We start from the raw sequence: 20,783 nt of genomic DNA on the forward strand, positions 1-20,783 counted from the left end.
AAGATGTCTCAAAGCTACCCCAGGCCAGTGTTTCAGCAGAGGCAGCACTTGGCTCTCCAGAGGAAAACTCCTAACCACTTAGAGTGCTCTGGGTTGACACCAAGATGCTAATGTTTTAAACACACACACAGGTCCCTGGATAAACTTCTTCCCGACCCCCCCTCCAGTTCCTTTTTTTTTTATTAGATATTTGCTTTATTTACATTTCAAATGGTATCCCCTGTCCTCATCACCCTCCAAAAACCCCCTATCCCATACCCTACCCCTGCTTACCAACCCCCCTCACACTTTCCTGAATTGGCATTCTGCTACACTGGGGCATTGAACTTTCACAGGACCAATGGCCTCTCCTTTCATTGATGTCTGAAAAGACAATCCTCTGCTACATATCAGCTGGAGCCATGTGTCCCTCCATGTGTACTCTTTGGTTGGTGGTTTAGTCCCTGGGAGCTCTGGGGGGTACTGGTTGGTACATATTATTGTTTCCCCTATGAGGTTACAAAGCTCTTCAGCTCCTTGGGTTCTTTCTCCAACTCCTCCATTGGGGACCCTATGCTCAGTCTATTGGTTGACTGTGAGTTATGGATATTTTGATCCCCCTTCTAAGAAGGATCAAAGTATCCACACTTTGGTCTTCCCTCTTCTTGAGATTCATGTGATCTGTAAATTGTATCTTAGGTATTCCGAGCTCTTGGGCTAATATCCACTTGTCAGCAAGTGCATACCATGTGTGTTCTTTTGTGATTGGGTTACCTCACTCAGGCTATTTTCTACTTCCATCCATTTGCCTAAGAATTCCATGAATTCATTGGTTTTAATAGCTGAATAGTACTCCATTGTGTAAATGTACCACATTTTCTGTATCCATTCCTCTGTTGAGGGACATCTGGGTTCTTTCCACCATCTGGCTATTATAAATAAGGTTGCTATGAACATAATGGAGCATGTGTCCTTATTACATGTTGAAGCAGCTTCTAGGTATATGCCCAGGAGTGGTCTAGCTGGGTCCTCAGACAGTACTATGTCCAATTTTCTGAGGAACCACCAAACTGATTTCCAGAGTGGTTTTACCAGGTTGCAATCTCACAAAAAATGGAAGAGTGTTCCTCTTTCTCCATATCCTCTCCATCATCTTCTGTGCCCTGAGTTTTTGATCTTAGCCATTCTGACTTGGTGTGAGGTGGAATCTCAGGGTTGTTTTGATTTGAATTTCCCTGGTGACTAAGGATGTTGAACATTTCTTTAGGTGCTTCTCAGCCATCTGGTACTCCTCAGTTGAGAATTCTTTTTAGTTCTGTACCCCATTTTTTAATAGGGTTATTTGGTTCTCTAGAGTGTAACTTCTTGAGTTCTTTGTATATATTGGATATTAGCCTCTATCAGATGTAGGATTGGTAAAGATCTTTTCCCAAACTGTTGGTTGCCGTTTTGTCCTATTGACATTATCCCTTGCCTTACAGAAGCTTTGCAATGTTATGAGGTACCATTTGTCAATTCTTGATCTTAGAGCATAAGCCATTGGTTTTCTGTTCAGGAAATTTCCCCCTGTGCCCATGTGTTTTAGGTTCTTCCCCACTTTCTCTTCTATTAGATTCAGTGTATCTGGTTTTATGTGGAGGCCCTAGATCCACTTGGACTTGACCTTTGTACAGGGAGATAAGAATGTATCAATTTGCATGCTTCTACATGTTGACTGACAGTTGAACTAGCACCATTTGTTAAAAATGCTGTCTTTTTTCCACAGGATGGTTTTAGCTCCTTGTCAAAGATCAAATGACCATAGGTGTACGGGTTCATTTCTAGGTCTTCAATTCTATTCCACTGATATATCTGCTTGTCATTGTACCAATACCATGCAGTTTTTATCACTATTGCTCTGTAGTACAGCTTGAGGTCAGGGATGGTGATTTCGCCAGAGGTTCTTATATTGTTGAGAATAGTTTTTGCTATTCTGGGTTTTTTGTTATTTCAGATAAATTTGGAAATTGCTCTTTCTAGCTCTATGAAGAATTGAATTGGAATTTTGATGGGGATTGCATCGAATCTGTAAATTGCTTTGGGCAAGATGGCCATTTTTACTATATTAACCCTGCCAACCCGTGGGCATGAAAGATCTTTCCATCTTCTGAGAGCTTCTTCAATTTCTTTCTTCAGAGACTTGAAGTCCTTGTCATACAGATCTTCTACTTGCTTGGTTAGAGTCACACCAAGATACTGTATATTGTTTGTGGCTATTGTGAAGGGTGTCATTTCCCTAATTTCCTTCTCAGCCTCTTTACCCTTTGAATATAAGAAGACTACTGACTTGTTTGAGTTAACTTTATATTCAGCCACTTTGCTGAAGTTGTTTATGTGGTTTAGTAGTTCTCTGGTGGAATATTTTGGGTCACTTAAATATACTATCATATCATCTGCAAATAGTGATATTTTGACTTCTTTCTTTCCAATTTGTATCCCTTTGACCTCCTTTTGTTGTCTAATTACTCTGGCTAGGACTTCAAGTACTATATTGAACAGGTAGGGAGAGAGTGGACAGCCTTATCTAGTCCCTGATTTTAGTGGGATTGGTTCAAGTTTCTCTCCATTTAATTTGATGTTGGCTACTGGTTTGTTATATATTACTTATACTATGTTTACACATGGGCCCTGAATTCCTTATCTTTCCAGGACTTTTATCATGAAGGGGTATCAGATTTTGTCAATGCTTTCTCAGCATCTAATGAAACCATCATGTGGTTTTTTTCTTTGAGTTTGATTATATAGTGGATTACATTGATGGATTTCCGTATATTGAACCATCCCTGTATCCCTAGGATAAAATCTACTTGATCATGGTGAATGACCGTTTTGATGTATTCTTGGATTCAGTTGGCAAGAATTTTATTGAGTATTTTGGCATTAACATTCATAAGGGAAATTAGTCTAAAGATCTCTTTCTTTTTTGGGGTCTTTGTGGTTTAGGTATAAGCATTATTTGACTTCATAGAACAAATTGGGTAGTGTTCCTTCTGTTTCTATCTTGTGGAATAGTTTGAAGAATATTGGTATTAGGTCTTCTTTGAAGGTCTGATAGAACTCTGCATTAAACCCATCTGGTCCTGGACTTTTTTTGGTTGGGAGACTATTAACTACTGCTTCTGTTTCCTTAGGGGTTATGGGATTGTTTAGATCATTTATATGATCCTCCTTTAACGTTAGTACCTGGTATCTGTCTAGAAAATTGTTCATTTCATCTAGATTTTCCAGTTTTGTTGAGAATAGGCTTTTGTAGTAGGATCTGATAACTTTTTGGATTTCCTCAGTATCTGTTGTTATGCCTCCCTTTTCATTTCTGATGTTGTTGATTTGGATACTGTCTCTGTGCCTTCTGGTTAGTTTGGCTAACGGTTTAACCTATTTTGTTGTTTTTTTTTTTTTTTTTTCAAAGAACCAGCTCCTGGTTTGATTGATTCTTTGTATAGTTTTTTTTTTGTTTCTACTTGGTTGATTTCAGCCCTAAGTTTATTGTCTCCTGTTATCTACTCCTCTTGGGTATATTTGCTTCTTTTTGTTCTATAGCCTTCAGATGTGCCAAACTGTTAGCGTATGCTCTTTCCATTTTCTTTTTGGAGGCACTCAGAGCTATGAGTTTTCCTCTTGGCACTGCTTTCATTGTGTCCCATAAGTTTGGGTATGCTGTTCCTTCATTTTCATTAAATTCTAAAAAGTCTTTATTTCTTTATTTCTTCCCTGACCAAGTTATCATTGAGTATAATGTTGTTCAGTTTCCATGTGTATGTGGACTTTCTGGTGATTTGTGTTTTTTGTTCGTTTGTTTGTTGTTTTTTTGCTTTGTTTTTGTTATTAAAGACCAGCCTTAGTCGTGGTGAGCTGATATGATGTATAGGATTATTTCAATCTTATATCTGTTGAGGTCTGTTTTATGATTGAGTATATGGTCAGTTTTGGAGAAAGTAGCATGAAGTGCTGAGAAATAGGTATATTCTTTTGTTTTAAGATAAAATGTTTGATAGATATCTGTTAAATCCATTTGGTTCATAACTTCTGTTAGTTTCACTGAAAGTAAATTTCTGTTTAGTTTGTGTTTCTCTGATGCAAGTAGGGTGTTGAAATCTCTCCCACTATTATTGGGTGAGGTGCCATGTATGCTTTGAGCTTTAGTAAAGTTTCTTTTATGAATATGGGTGCCCTTGTATTTGGAGCATAGATGTTTAGAATTGAGAGTTCATCTTGGTAGATTTTTCCTTTGATGAGTATGAAGTGTCCTTCCTCATGTTTTTTTATTACTCTAATTTGAAAGTCGATTTTGTTCAACATTAGAATAGCTACACCAGCTTGTTTCTTGGTATCATTTGCTTGGAAATTTTTTTTCCAGCCTTTTACTCTGAGGTACTGTCTGTCTTTGTGCCTGAGGTGAATTTCCTGTATGTAGCAAAATGTTGGGTCTTGGTTATGTATCCAGTCTGTTACTCTGTGTCTTTTTACTGGAGAATTGAGTCTATTGATATTAAGAGATATTAAGGAAAAGTGATTGTTGCTTCCTTTTATTTTTGTTATTAGAGGTAGAGTTATGTTTGTGTGGTTCTCTTCTTTTTGGTTTGTTAAAAGATTATTTTCTTGCTTTTTCTAGGGTGTAGTTTCCCTCCTTTTGTTGGTGTTTTCCATTCATTATCCTTTGAAGAGCTGGATTTGTGGAAAGATATTGTATAAATTTGGCTTTATCATGGAATATCTTGGTTTCTCCATTTGTGGTGATTGAGAGTTTTGCTGGGTATAGTAGTCTGGGCTGGCATTTGTGTTCTCTTAGGGTCTGTATGAGATCTGCCCAGAAACTTCTAGCTTTCATCGTCTCTGGTGAGAAGTCTAGTGTAATTCTAATAGGTCTGTCTTTATAAGTTACTTGCCCTTTTTTCCTTACTGCTTTTAATATTCTTTCTTTGTTTAGTGCATTTGGTGTTTTGATTATTATGTGCCAGGAGGACTTTCTGTTCTGGTCCAGTCTGTTTGGAGTTCTGTAGGCTTCTTGTATGTTCATGGGCATCTCTTTCTTTAGGTTAGAGAAGTTTTCTTCTATAATTTTGTTGAAGATATTTACTGGCCCTTTAAGCTGGAAATCTTCGCTCTCTTCTATACCTGTAATCTTTAGACTTGGTCTTTTCATTGTAAACTGGATTTTCTGAATGTTTTGTGTTAGGAGCTTTTTGCATTTTTCATTTCCTTTGACTGTTGTGCCAATGTTTTCTATGGTATCTTCTGCACCTGAGATTCTCTCTTCTATCTCCTGTATTTTGTTGTTAATGCTTGCATCTATGACTCCTGACTTCTTTCCTAGGTTTTCTATCTCCAGAGTTGTTTCCCTTTGTGATTTCTTTATTATTTCTACTTCCATTTTTAGATCCTGGATGGTTTTGTTCAATTCCTTCACCTGTTTGGTTGTATTTTCCTATATTTCTTTAAGGGAGTTATTTATGTCCTTCTTGAAGTCCTCTATTAGCATCATGAGCTCTGATTTTAAATCCAAATCTTGCTTTTCCAGAATGCTGGGGTATCCAGGAATTGCTATTGTGGGAGAACTAGGTTCTGATGGTGCCATGTCGCCTTAGTTTCTGTTGGTAATGTTCTTGCGTTTGCCTTTCGCCATCTGGTTATCTCTGGTGTTCATCGGTTCCACTGTCTCTGGCTGGAGCTTGTCCCTCCTGTGGACCTGCAAGCCTGTGTCCGTACTCCTGGGAGACCAGCTCTCCCTTGGCACAGAGGGCTGTGGCTCAACCCAGCTCCTGAGTGCAGATGGAGCCTGGAAGGACCCTGTTCCAGCAGCTCTGCCACTCCTGTGCTCCCTGCACTCCTGGCCATACCCACCTTGCACAGTCACCAGAGAGAAAATCCTGGATAAACTTCTTAATGCCTCTGATTCTCTTCTTTAGTTCATTAAGGAAAACTTACATAGTTGGGGGGTGGGGAGGCCAAGCATCTGACTTTCCTCCTTTCCTCTTCACACATACCATGCACCAATTTCTTCCTCTATGAAATCACTGTGGCAGACCAACAGCCTTTAGGCCCAGGGTCTCTTAGAGCCTTCTCCTTGGGCATCTCTGTCAGAAGGCCTGATGCATACTCTCCATCTAAGGTGCCAGATCTGTTTGCTCTCCATCCTGTTTCTAGGTACTTGATGCCCTCTACCTGAAACTAAATTCTCCAGGGACACCTTGATGAGTAAAAACTGTAGGTCATATTTCACTAAGTCATGCAAGGCATATATATATATATATATATATATATATATATATATATATATATATATATGCCCCAAACGAGGAATATTCATAGGGTTATCATGGTACCAAAACTATGCTATTGATTCATTCATTTTTTCCCCTTTAGTGTTCAGAATGCTGTACAGAGGTCACATCCATTAATCCCAGCACTCGGGAGGCAGAGGCAGGCAGATTTCTGAGTTCAAGGCCAGCCTGGTCTACAGAGTGAGTTCCAGGACAGCCAGAACTATACAGAGAAACCCTGTCTTGGAAAAAACAAAAAACCAAAAAAACAAAAAAACAAAAAACACAAAAACAAAAACAAAACAAAAAACAGAGATCATATCCAGAACTCTCCGGCTGAATGCCCCTGAGTGTTCTGTGTTGGGACTCTTGGCTGGTCCCGACTTGGAAGCAAATATATTTACTCAGAATAAAAGGAAACATTTGAAGGCATAAAGCGTCCTTCTCGTGGGGTTTAAAAGCAGCAGGACTGGACAGACAACTCTCCGAGTGAGAAGACATCTTTCTCTGTATCGGATACCAACCAGATATTCTGCTATTGTGACCAGAGAAATGGGCTACATAGGAACTTAGTGCTAAAAAAAATGCAGGGCAGAAATTAGAGAGGTGATAGGTTTAATGACAGCAATGAGCTTTTCTTCTCTGATTCCCTGCTGTGATCTTCACATGCTTATTTGGTTGTTTTGTCTTGTGACAAGGTTCCCCTTTGTAGCTACAACTGGCTCCTAAATCTCAGTCCTCCTGCTCCTGTTTCCAGAGTGCAGGAGCTACAGGAGTGTGCTAGCACACCTAGTTGACTATTTAATTAAAAAATTTTTATTTTATTTATCTTATTTCAGTGTTGGGAATCAAGCCCAGAGTCCTACACATACTAAGCAAGCTCTCCAACACCAAGCAACATCTCTAGCCCTTGGTTATTTCACATTATTATTATTATTAATCATGCTAGAGCTTTTCATGAGCTGGGCAAGCTTCTATAGCTAAGCTACATTCCCAATCCAGTCATTTAATTTTAAAAATATTTTTAAAAAATAAAACTGAAGATGCAAAACGTTTTCATGAGTATTTATAATATTGCTCAAGAGTATAAGTTTCACCACCCACACATTAATTTCCCTAGGTTATTTAGACCCAGCTGTCCTCCAAAACACAGATTTGCATAAACATGAGCCAAAGAGCAAAGTGAACTGCTGAGCTGCTATAAGAAACAATTGAAGTTTACACTTTTTCTTTTGAGACAAGGTCTCTCTATCATGTAGCCCTGGCTGTCCTGAAACTTGCTCCAGAAACCTAGACTAGGCTGGTCTCAAACTCCCAGAGAGCCACTTGTCTCTGCCTCCGAGTGCTGGGATCAAAGGTGTGCAGCACTACTCTTAGCTTATATTTCTCTTTGTAACCTTCTTCAACTCTAGGCAGAGTGTTGCCCATAAAGGAATAATCGAGGAAACCAGTCAATACACAGAATTGCACAATAGAATAGTGTAGCAAAAGCTTAAGAACCTGATGGCCAGGCTGGAGAGATGGCTCAGTGGTTAAGAGCACTGACTGCTCTTCCAGAGGTCCTGAGTTCAAATCCCAGCAACCACATGGTGGCTCACAACCATCAGTAATGAGATCTGACCCCCTCTTCTGGAGTGCCTGAAGACAGTGTACTTACATAACTGAAAGGCTATTTGCAGACTGAAACCCCACCTCCAGTGATCCTGGGCAGGCGCTGAACAGAGGCTACAGCACTTCCCCAAGTTCAAGCTATCTACATTGTACTAGAGCTCCTTCTGAAAGTTCTTTCTTGAGGAAAGTTTAACCTTACAGCCAACTCAACTTCTTGTTGTGTAGTAGTTTCTTCTGAGAAAACATTCTATCCTTCTGGAAAAGTTAGTAAGACAGGAAGTAAATGACACAAGCTAGCTTCAGGAAATCCCTAAAACTGACCAGATTTACTAGGCTCCTCCCTCTCTAAGAGTATATAAGCAGTAAGGACTGATCAGCCTCACTCTTAGACAAGTTGAACAGCAAAGATTCTCAGATGAACTGAGCTGCTTGGAAGAGGCTCAGTCCAAGCGGCCTGGAGGAAGCAGAGGCTCTATACAAACAGTCTGCGTAGGAGAGACCACCTGGACTGCTAAAGAAAAGTAAAAACAAGCAGAGCCATCTAGAAAAAGGCTTGGCCTCCCTTAGCCACTGGAAAAGGCATTCTCCAACCTGTTGTGCTATCTGCAGGTGTGCTCCGGGTTTCCAGCTTTCACGATCTGGTGCGCACGCTGGAGTGGTCTCTTGTGAAGCAGCTATGTTTGAGTCATTTCTGCTCCTGTAAGTTACCCCTCATCCATTTTCCTGTAAGTAAGTTAAACTCATAGCTTCACTAAATTGGATGCTGGCACAGTTGTTACTTTTATTTGTTAAAGGATCCTTTTCTGTGGTAAATAAACTGTGTGTCTGTGTGTGTCTGTGTCTGTGTGTCTGTGTGTTGTGTGTCTGTGTGTTGTATGTATGTCTGTGTGTTGTATGTGTTGTATGTGTCTGTGTCTGTGTATGTGTTGTGTATATAAGTATTTGTGTATGTTGTGTGTGTCTTTGTCTGTATTGTGTCTTTGTCTGTGTATTTTATGAGGTGTATGTGTGAATGTGTGTGTTGTGTTTCAGTCTGTGTGTGTTTTATGTGGTGTGTGTGTGTGTGTATGTGTGTGTGTGTGTTTTCCATCCAGGAAGTCTGTCATGTGTACACACTCTCCATCAAGAACTATTTAACTCTCCCAGTTCTTTACAAAAAAAGATGGATAACACTATTCCATTCTTGGATCCTCTTCCCCCAAGAAAGCAATCATTTGGACAATGTCCTTTTCAATAATTTAGAAGCCACTAACAGAAGCAGGATATGACCCAGTGAATTCCACCCACTTTTCTTCTATTCTGATTACTGAGGTTTGACCCTAGGGCCTCTTTAGTGTTGAGCAAGTCCTCTTGGGGAAAGTTTCACCCTTACAGTCAACTCATCGTCTTGTTGTGTAGTAGTTTCCTCTGAGAAAACATTCTTTCTTTCTGGAAAAGTTAGTAAGCCAAGAAGTAAACGACACAAGCTAGCTTCAGGAAATCCCTAAAACTGACCAGACTTACTAGGCTCCTCCCTCTCTAAGAGTATATAAGCAGTAAGGACTGATCATCCTCACTCTTAGACAAGTTGAGTTGCAAAGACTCTCAGATGAGAGTCTATGGTGTTCCAGCCCAAACTTTCTTCTTCTAAATGACTGAGCAGAAGCCATACCCTATGGCATGTGTTGAAGATATGTTAAGCTCAACAACACCCAGGACCACTAGGATTTTCTTTTATCTCTTCTTAGTTGTAGCCTGTCAGTCAGCATCTCTCTATTTATGCAGCTTGTGTTTGTCCTGCCCCCCTTCTTTTTCCAACCCTCTAGATGATGGAGCTGTTAGAATGTGTTGATGTAACTTTTACCCCATCATTGTTCCTGGACCTAGAGCCCTGAAGTATGATCTACTGACATAACAGGGCTTGGCACTGGCTGGATCCATCCTCATTATGTGGTCCCATCTACAAGAGGGAAACTCCTGGGAAAGTCAGCTCCAAATTTCATTTTGTTTCTTAAGACCATTTCTGGAAGTGGATTTGATTGGAGTAACAATCATGTGGGTGACTTTCCAAGAGGCTACATGGTGTGTCTCCCCACCCTCACTCCAGGGGTATCATAGTGGGTTCTCTTTCCAGATCTCACAATGATATTCTATATTACTCTGTTACCCCACTACTCTGCTCTTTTCTGGGTGGGAGATACTGCGTAGGCGCTGATTAATTTATACATGTCTACTAATACTCAGATTCCTATTGCAACCAGGATGCTCATCTGCCCCAATATTGCTGGAATTCTCCTCCCTATTATAGTATACTGTTATTAAAGAGCTTGGAAGAGGCAAGAAATCGATGTGAGAACTCCAGTTTGAGGCAAGTGATGGACCAAGAAGTTAATTTGGGGAAGAACTAAGATTGGAGTTATTCATTGCCAATACATTGTATATTGACTATTAGCATTGAATAAAACTAGAGTACTGGTCAACCAAAGCAATATATGTTATTAGGAGTTCCAAGTTATAGGGACACAAAGATCCTTCTGGGGGGGGGTGGGAAATAAAACTACCTGGAAATAGGGATTATATGGATAGGGCAAGTTTGAGTCTTTTATAAGTGAAATTCTAATACCCAATTTTTGAAAATTAATTTATTCTCTGACAGTTTCATATGTGTATCCCTCCATCCTCTCTTTCAGTTCTCCTCCTGCCAAATCCTTGTCCTATTTTCTTATTTTCTTTTTGTCTTTGTTTTGTTCTTTTTCACTTTGTCACTACTGGCTTTAATGAGGGCCACTTGTGTGGTGGCATCCACTGAAAAATGAGTAACTTCACTACTTCATGAATGCATCATCAAAAAGAATGACTTCATCTCCTATACAGCAGCCCTCAAGAACTCTAGCTACCATGCTGAAACAGAGCCCCAAGGGCCCTTCCCTCATTTCTGACTTAAGGTTTAGTGCTCTAGTTTTGTGTGCCCTGTGCAAGCAACCACAGTTACGAGTTCACGACTCTCACAGCCACGTCATGTCCACAAGGCAGCATTTCAGTCTTGATCTGGACCATCTAACTTTTACACTCTTTCCTCCTCTCCCCCACCCATATCTTTGTGATGTTCCCCAAACCTTGGAATGGGTGATATGAATGTCCTTAGTGTTTAGCATACAATAGCTACTAGTTCTCACCATCTATGAGTTTCATCAACTATTATTCATGGCAAGGATAAGCTTCTTTGATCAAGGCACTAACCCACAGGTATAAAATTAACTATTCAAGGGACATTTGAAAAATGTCCCAATTAGCAAGACAAAATTAGTGAAGTGGCCTTAGTGACTCTAACTTCCCAAGCCACGAACCTTTGACCCAGTATTGAATACCAGGTGTGAGTTCTTTTCTGTAGACCCAGTTTCAGATCAAATAAGAAATAGGTAGTTTTCCCTACAACTGTCTTGCCATTCACCAACAGCTACCTCCTGCCTGGTTCACCACCTAACTTCGTGGTTTGCTGTTTTTGTTTCTGTGACAGGGTCTCACTATGTAGCCTTAGCTGGCCTTGGACATATAGGCACCTGCTTGCCTCTGCCTTCTGAGAACTGAGACAAAAAAGTGTGACCTACCGCAGCAGGCTCCAACACCTAACTTTTGAGACCAAGGTCTATAACATTGACCTAGACCCTGAAACTCTAGATACTGAATGTGAATTGAATTCTGAGAATTATCACAGAGAGACATTAATTAAAACAGGACTAGAAAAATTTTAAAGTAGTGCTATGTTCTATTTAGGGTTACCATTACTGTGATGAAACGTCATGGGGAGGAAGGGGTTTATTTTGATTACACTTTCATATCAATGTTCACCATTAAAGTCAGGGCAGGAACTAAAGAAGCGCTGGACCCTGGAGGCAGGAGCTGATGCAGAGGCTATGGAGGAGTCCTGCTACTGGCTTGCTCATCATGACTTGTTTAATCTGATTTCTTATAAAACCTAGGATTACTAGCTCAGGGATGGCACCATCCATCTTAGCCTGGGCCCAATGCCTTACAGCTGGACATAATGGAGTTGTTTTCTCAGTTGAGGCTCTCCTTTCAACTTGTGTCAGTTGGCATAAATTGAGCCAACACATTCTAATAATAGATAAAGCGAGAAAATCCACTTGAAATTTAAAATATATTATTTGTAAATTTGTTTACAAATAAATTAGTGTAAAAATTCAAAGTGAAACCACAAGGAACAAAGGTTCTTCTGGGCTGAGGGAGCTGTGGTATGACCCAAAAATGACCTGCATATGAACAGGGACCAGGTTTTCAAAAAATTTAATCTTGAGTTTTGCTGCTTGTTAGAATGGACCTCCCACCCAGTGCACAATCCTTTTAAGGTATTTCTAGCAGAAATGCTTTTTGAAGGAGCACCTTATACAATTTCAGTGAAGCACTGTTTTAGGCCTCAAGTTTATACTAATTAACAGATTTCCAAGAGTATGTAAACACTAAAAACTCAGAGCTCAATTCACCACTCTGGTGTGTGTGTGTGTGTGTGTGTGTGTGTGTATGTATGTATGTATTTGAGAGGGGAAGAAGAGGGAGAGAGGGAAAGGGAGTATAGAGGGAGAGAGAAGGAGAGACAGACAGACAGACAGACAGACAGAGGGGGCGGGGCATGAGGGAGAGAGATCCTAGGAATCAAAGTTAGAGCCCCCAGTGCCCTGGGCACAGGCTGCACTATTGCCTCTAACTCAAGACATTATAGTTTGCTAACAAGTTGCTCACTTTATTTTGTTTAATTTTCTTTTTCATGTTTCTCCAATTCTGTGTAGAATTCACTCTCAAAGTGAAAAAAAATGTACATTTATTTTAAAAGAATTTTCACAAGACTAGGCAACATGTAGCACTTTGAGTGTAGAGTGGATAGACAGGAGGGGTTTAAACTGACGGGGCCTCCATCAGTTTCCTCCGATAACTTTTGTGCCTCCCAGCTTCACTCAGCAGGAGAGTCTGTTCTTACCCCATCCTTGTTCTGGATGTGTGGTGCCCTCCATGTTAAATTCTCCCCCCAAAAAACAACAACAACAAAAAAAAACAAAAACAAAAACAAAAAACAAAAAAAGCCACTGTAGGAAGCAGTAGAATAAAAACTCTAACATTCTTCTAATATGTTTAAAATGCAGACATCCCAGCAAAAATGAAAACAGATTTCTCAAGAAAGCTGGTTTTACTGACCTGATCAAATGATAATCTTTATAAGCCTTAGGCAGACACTTCCTGTAGGCAGACACTCCCTCCAGGCAGACACTTCCTGTTGATGTTGTCACTTGCTAAGACCCAAGGACATTTTTACTATGATTATAAAACCTTTTTGGCCTACTATGTGCTGTATGAAATTCAAATTCCAAGTTCATGAAAACTCATGGTTTTCAGTCTTTGAAAATCTGTAGGCTAAGCAGGGCTTGGTGGCTCATACACCTAATCCCAGTGTTTAAAAGGTGGATGCAAGAGGATTGTTGGACTTTGAAGCCAGCCTGGGCTACAGTGTGACACTCTATCTCAAAACAGAAAAGCCAACCTAGAACATCTCCAGGATGGAAATTCTAGCTTTGGAAAGTCTGTCCATGGAAGATCAGCAGGCCTTCGACTGTGATGGCTTCCCCACTGCAGTGTCAGAGCCTTGGAGGTGCTGCATTTTGTTTACTATTTTAGGAAATAAGTTCAAAGGAGCCTACTGGAGGAACCAATTTTTTTTTCTGATCAAATGAAGCAATAGAAACAGAAACAGCAGCTAAGGTGGCACACTCTAAAGGCTCAAAGAAGAATGCCAATGAAAGGATTTGTTACAGGCATTCAGAGAAGGAAGCAAAATAAAACAAATTGGAAAGAACAAAAAGAAGACAGGTTTGGCTCTTCAGAGCTGTCCATCTGTACAACAGAATTTGGATCAGACCTGTAGTGGTGCTGGTAGTGGTTCAGACAGGACACCCACACTCACAAAGGCATGCCCCTGGGGCTTAACGACCCACCAGCCTCTAAGGAAGGATCCTGAGGAATGCCACAGGCTGGAAGTTTTGAACAAAAGTAACTGAAAATGTTTGTAGAAATGGCATCCGCAATCCAGAGGAAATAGCTGAAAGGAAGGTGGGGTGGACCGGGATGGCTCTGACTTGGGCTACAGTGAAGTGACACTTGTATTTATGCCTGACAAAAGGCAGTCAGTGGTGCTGCAGGCCTTCCTTGCTGGGAAGTGCCTTGGTGCACCATTGACTTTCACAAATGGTCCCAGGCTGACTAGATCCAGATGTGGCATTAACCCTTAACCAGCCACTGAGAATTAGCAGCTGGTTAGCCAGAGAAGGGCTGTGTGACTGTGTGCTAAGTTCTGCTTAGACAACAGACTAGCCACACAATCCGTCTTCTACCACATAGTGAAAGAAAAGAGAAAATCCCTTGTTAAGTCCTAAGAGGACATTCAAGACTCACTAACCAATCCCCAAGTAGATTGTTTTCTTAAAACAGAAAAGCCAACCTAGAACATCTCCAGGATGGAAATCATAGGTAGTGGAGAAGTTGATTATCAGGAATGGGATCCTTAAGGAATAGTTGAGTTTGGGGGTATATGCCACAATCTCAATCAACAATAAACACCTTCCTACAAATATATGTGTGTCTGCATATTTCTGTTGCCACACCACTGTCATTTATTACAATGGAGTTTTGTTCTGAAACAATAGATTTGTCTTATTGAGGAAATGAAACACATGAGTAAAAAGGCTAAATCAAGAAACTTTGACATAATGTCTAAAGAAATTATTCTAAAGACAGTCACAAAATACTTGTTTATTTTTATTCATAATTTAATTTTAATTGAAAATAGATTTTTTAAAAAAAAATATGCTACATTTGGATCATGGTTTCTCCTCTCCAACCCTTCCCTGATCTTTATCTTCCCTGGAACCCAAATCCACACCCTTTCCTTCTCTTTCATTAGAAAACAAACAGACAACTAAAAGACAAACCATAATAGGACAAAACAAAGTGGGGAAAAAAAAGGCCCAAAGTAAAAGAACAAGATACCATTTAAAAAAATTCCAAACATAGAGAAAAATATCCAGGAGCAAACATCAAATGCCTATGTGCATTAGTTACTTCTTTCTTTGTGACAAAATAAATCACTGAAGAGATCTATATAACAAGCATGCCTCTAACTTGTAAGCCCCACTTGCGCAAGGGCAGATACCTTCCTGGAATGCTGGGGGCTGTAGTTCACGTAAGATAACAAGCCTTGTGTTTTTAACTTCTATAAACAAGGTTGGTTGCACAGGTTGTGCTCGATCACATGTAGGCCGGAAGTACGTCAGGATGTATGCTTGGCCCCGATTGGATGAAGGCAGGAAGTACGTAGCCCTATGGGTTTTGCCTTTATAAGCAGATGACTAAAGTAATTTGGTGTCATTCACTGGAAATCCCAGGTATGGACCTGGATAGCGCCCATCATCCTGGCTAGTATTAATAAAGCTTGCCTCAAATCTGCTTAAAAATTGTGGTAGTGGTCTTATTTTCACCCAGTGGGATTCACCTATGTCTCCTAGGTGGCTCCAAATCCAGTTAAATCGTAATGAAGATCAACCGTTGCCCCGACTGTACCTCCAGGACTCAACTGCTTACTTGCTTAGCGGGGTGTTTGTTTGTTTTTAATTTAATAGGATCGGGATGGTGCTCAATGGCACTTACCTAGGAGGTTGAGTTGAAAGCACAGCATGGGAGGGCTGGGGGAGGGGAGAGAGGGGGTAAGGAGAGCAAGAGGCAGGAGGATTGCCACGTGTTTGAAGGCAGCCTGGCCTACAAAGGGAGAAGTTAACTCAAGCAAAGAAAGAAGGAAATAAAATGTTATAGATTTGATGTTCGCTCCCTTCTTCCCTAGCTTCTCAGAGTTAACTGCCTCTCTGAAATAGTGCGTCCTCTCTGCCCGTCTTCCATGCTTTCACTAAGTGCCTAACCTCCACATATAATATGTAATACTACTTTGTGCATTTGTAATCACACAAATGGTGTCATGTTGTAAATACTGTATCCATGCTATATACCACAATGTATTTATCCATTCTGCCACAGCAGGACACTGGCTGTTCCAGTTGTCCCTTGGGATGAATATGCCTTGTGTGTGACTGCTTCACTCTAGGCCCTTGGTAGACTGGGGATTATTTAACATCGGAAACACGCATCTTCACTTTAGAGACGGCCAGCCCGCCATGCCTGCTCTGAGTGCTGTTGTCCCAGCACTACTGGAGCGTCCCTGACTCCTCACACATGGTACCTATTAATCATTCTGCCAACCTAGTGGGTGTGATGATTTTGATTCCTTGGTAACTGCTACCACTCTAGTTGGCAGTGTGAACCTGAAAGAGTGGAGCCTAAAAATGAGGCAGACTTAAAATCCCATTGCATAGCCAACTTTATTCAGGGCATCAGACAATTTATATTCTGAGTGTTAAGAAAGGGCAAAGTTCACATGCGTTTAGGCTGTATACAGTCACAAACACAACTCATGCTTGGAGATGTTTTTGAATAATACAAGTAAAATGACAGGGTAATCTGAAGTAAACCTACTGCTATTTACTACACCTGGGAGGGGCACAAAAGCACACTTGAGGAATAACCCAGGTTGTGGAGAAACAGAGGTCGCAAGACTTGTTTCCTTGGTGTTATCTCAGTAGCTCTCAGGTTCTCACACAGCTTCATTCATGGACCATGTTCCGACTGTAACTAGTGACACTTTTTTCAAAGTGTGCAAGTTCTCATTGATTAGCTAGAAATCTGTCTTCCATCAATTAATGAAGACAGTCTTTTAGTGGGGGATATTAATAGTCAAGCTAGGGAAATTGAAGTCAGGGCCACCTGCTTCTGCCAAAGCCTGAGCCATTCATGATAACTCAACATTACAGGCAGTGGGAAGACACAGATGACTTTGGAAGTTTGCTTCAGAACTGTATATATATGTAAAGACAAACACCTCCTTTATATTTACGAGAGGCATATGCCTCTGTAGCTATGTAGAGGTGCACCCCCTAAGCACCTTTTTGATGGCACCCCAGTTACACATGTAGAAATCTAAAGGCCTACATTGAACTTACAATGGGAACTACACCTTGGACTCAAAGTGCCATTCAGTTCCCTTACTCTTTGACCTGACAACTACATGATAACTTGGGGATAGGAGTCTGTGCTTCGCTAAAGTGAAAAAGCTGAAACTTATAGTACACACTATCAGCCTATGAAGCAAGTGCTGGGCTTCTGTGCTGGGGAAAACACACCCTGGGTGAACTCAGCCCTATGGTCTGCTGCCTTTGAGACTCAGAAGCTAGAAAGTGGCAATTATCCCTAGAACAGGAATTTAACACAATCGATCTTGCAACAAAATAACTAAGTGCGATTGCACTCCCTGAAGTACCAGGCACAACAGTAAAGATTCGGTCCAAGTCACAGCTGTTAAAAAGTTTCTATTCATACCTGCCTGGCAGGGGAGATACCAGGATCAAGAAAGATGCTTGACACAGGGCGAGGCTTATCCACGGCACACCAGATGTGCTGACCCCTGTGACTTCTCCAGATGCAGGGAAGCTGCATAATTTGTGGCAGTAGGGGATTGAATTTGTGTTCTCCCCTTGGGTGGGGAGGAAGAAGTTTAAGATCATCCTCAGCTATATAGAGGAGTTCTGACTTCAATCCTAAGGCCCTGTCTGAATAACGAAATAAAAGAAAAATAAAGGCATTCATGGTCCAAAGAAAGGCAACCAATAATCATCAGCTAATCTAGCACACGCTGAGTGGGGAACGCAGTAGGGAGAATTGACTCAAGGTAATAGGAGAGGAACAATCACGGGTGTGGGGATGGGCGGCAAGGCTGCTCTCTGCCCTTGGAATGATTTCATTCACCGGCTACCCTGGGAATTACTTTCTCAGAGTTATTTGGGCTCTGACTTTCTTAAACTATGAAACGGGGGAATAATCATCGCATTGTGGGTGGTTTTATTTAATTCACTCGATCAGGTTTAGACAGCCTTTCCAACTTTGATTTACTTGCAACTTTATCCTTGAAGCAAAGAGGGGCGGGGATGAAAGATTAAAAGATTGCTGGAAGGGCTTTACTGATTTGACATTTTAAAAAAATATTTGCAAGTTGTCCAAAATTATAGGTTTTTGTGAAGGGGGAAAGGATTTCATCAAAAAAAGCATAATTATATCTAGACAAATGTGTATAATAAGAAAAGCAATTTTCAGAGACCCCGGGAAGCAGGAAGTATGATTAGGCACCATTCTTGCTTGGCTGTGGCAATGCCTTGCCTTAGTTTCCCCATCTGTTAAAAGATACAAAAGGGAATCCAGTCCTGCAATTTTCTTTCTCCTGATACTTCAACTCCCACTTCTGTTTCTCAGAACAGAAATACTCTTTCCTTCATTTCTGATTCCGTTTCTTTTAATCTGATATTGAGCTGTACCGATTTCCTTTTTAGATAGAGAGGTCTCCATTGCAGTAAGGCTTAGTTCTGGTTTCTTCTTGCAGTCTCTCTGTTTGTGGAATGGTGGACAAATTAGAATACTTTAACATAACAACTCCCCATCCTTTGAAAAGACCCAAGTGTCTTTTCTTCATGCCTCAGGCCTGGTGGTGATTTTAAAGATATCAGTAAGTCACTGTTTTGGATAGACTTGTTGAGTGATCCATAGCTATCTTATTGGAAAATCAAATCATTTTCTAAAAGTTTTGTTTATGTTCATTTTATATTTATAAAGCAAGACTTTTGTTTGCTTGTAAGTCTATATACCGCACGTGTGTAGTACCTGCGGAGGTCAGAAGAGGGTGTCAGATCTCTTGGAACTGGAATTATACCTTGTTAGCTTTGATGGGGAGATGCTGGGAACTGAACCTGTGTCCTCTGTAAGAATAGTAAGTGTCCCTGACTGCTGAGCCATCTCTCTGGCCCGTACATCACTTTTAAAGTGAATGGATGTTAAAGTAGTGTGTTAAAATTTTGACTCAAACATACTCTTGTCTCTTTTTGATATTTTAAAGTTGCAAGTTTTCTTAGGCTGAAGACAGAAGATGTAGAGTTTGAGGGTAGCCCCAGCCTGTAGCCAAGATTCTATGCATGCACACAAAACAAAAGCCTAGCCCTGATGGGAGGCAGAGAGGGATGTTACAAGGATGACCCTGCCTGAGGAGGGCAGGCGTAGGCCGGACTACCACACAAGGCAGTGAAAAATTTAAAAGGGGGCTCTGTGGTAGGTGCTTAGGGCTGGCTTAGGGGAGGCTTTAGTTTCAAGCTCTAGTATCATAATAATAAAATATATAAAAATTTAAAAGCATTTTCATTCTCATTTCAACTTGTTAACAAAGGAGCTGGCGTTAAAACATAATTTTAAACACTGTATCAACAGAAATTCAGCCCTCTCACAGTATTGATTTTTTTTTAATACTTGGTTACTGTTGGCTGTAGTATATATATAATATATATATATATATATATATATATATATATAATATATATATATATATGGGACATATATAATCCCAGGCTTTGGGAAACTGAGGCAGAAGGATCAAGAGCTTAAAGCTGACCTGAGCTACATAGTAAAGTCATGCCTCCAATAATAATCATAGTCATAACATATCATGACATTATTATGATAATAATGGTGTCATGCCTAGTAGTTCTTCAATGTCATGCATCTAAAAAAAAAAAAAAAGAACTTTCTTGCCTTATTTTTTTTAAGTGTCTTGGAGCCTAGTAAGATGGTTCAGTGTGTAAAGGTACTTGATGCCAAACCTGATTATCAGAGTTCAGTCCCCAGGAGCGACATGGTAGGAAGAGGGAACCAGTGTCACCAAATCATCCTCTGGCCTCCACGCCTGCACCATGGCACACAAGCACCCATGTGCACACACATACACATGTTCTAAATAAAAACATGTTTTAGAAAAGGAAATCTAAACAAAACAAACTCCAAGAGGCATTTTCTCCCCCCCACAATCTGGCCTCAGTTTGTCTGTTTGCTTCCTGATATCCTCACAGTTGAAGACACAGGACAATGACCCATCGCCGTGTATGGTGATTCTATGGTCTGAGGTCAGATCCTAAAAACAAATAGCCTAACATTCTGTAGGTGAGTTTCTTTGTGGAGAGGCTGCGTGTGGTGACCTGTAATGATAGCGCAGTGCAGACAGAGCTGACAAAGACTGGCTTCAGCTACTTGTAAGACAGAAAAGCGCTGCCTTAGATGGCTCGCACCATTCATTTCTTGAGGTGACATCAGCCTCGAGTCACAGAGCCCCAGATCCTCCAGAGGACTCAGCAGCCAGGGAACTTAGAACTACCATCTTCTCACTTACATCTGTGTGTTTATGCAAACACAGAGGATAGATTGCACTCCGCCCAGCCCACCTACGAGCATGTGTGATCGCTGTGAGCGTTGGAGGACCTTCTGCGCAAAAGCATCCTGCTTCCCGAGGCCAACTTCACAGCTCTTCTTCCCTAACATTAGCCATAGCCCCTTCTTCCATCCAACAGCAGCATCTCCATCTGCTTTTCTCTAATACATTTTGTAACCTGCTCCAGAATTTACCTTTCCTCAAGTCCAGAACATTCTTTGATTCTCGTGCTCAAAACCAAGACGTCCTGGGTGGTTGTGGCGGCCCTCCTATGCAATTCCAGCCCATGGGAGATGGAGGCTGTGGGGTCACGAATTGGGGACTGGTTTGGGTTAGGGCAAGATCCTGTCTCAAAAACAAACAACAAAACCACCCTTGCATGCCTTTAAGAGCTCTCAAATGCCCCCCCCCCTTTAAGAGTTTTATTTGAGTACACTGTAGCGGTCTTCAGACACACCAGAAGAGGGCATCCAGTCCCATTACAGATGGTTGTGAGCCACCATGTGGTT

General features: G+C 40.9%; 1 non-coding gene across 1 annotated transcript; it reads left to right on the top strand.

Annotated features, from left to right (window-relative positions):
- Positions 1-17,350: 17,350 nt before the first annotated feature.
- LOC127667178 (U1 spliceosomal RNA) lies at positions 17,351-17,511 on the top strand. Its single transcript, XR_007973823.1, has one exon. It is a non-coding gene; the product is annotated as a U1 spliceosomal RNA (small nuclear RNA).
- The last annotated feature ends 3,272 nt before the right edge of the window (positions 17,512-20,783 follow it).

The sequence above is a fragment of the Apodemus sylvaticus genome, chromosome 16, assembly GCF_947179515.1.
Source record: "Apodemus sylvaticus chromosome 16, mApoSyl1.1, whole genome shotgun sequence".
NCBI lineage: Eukaryota > Metazoa > Chordata > Mammalia > Rodentia > Muridae > Apodemus > Apodemus sylvaticus.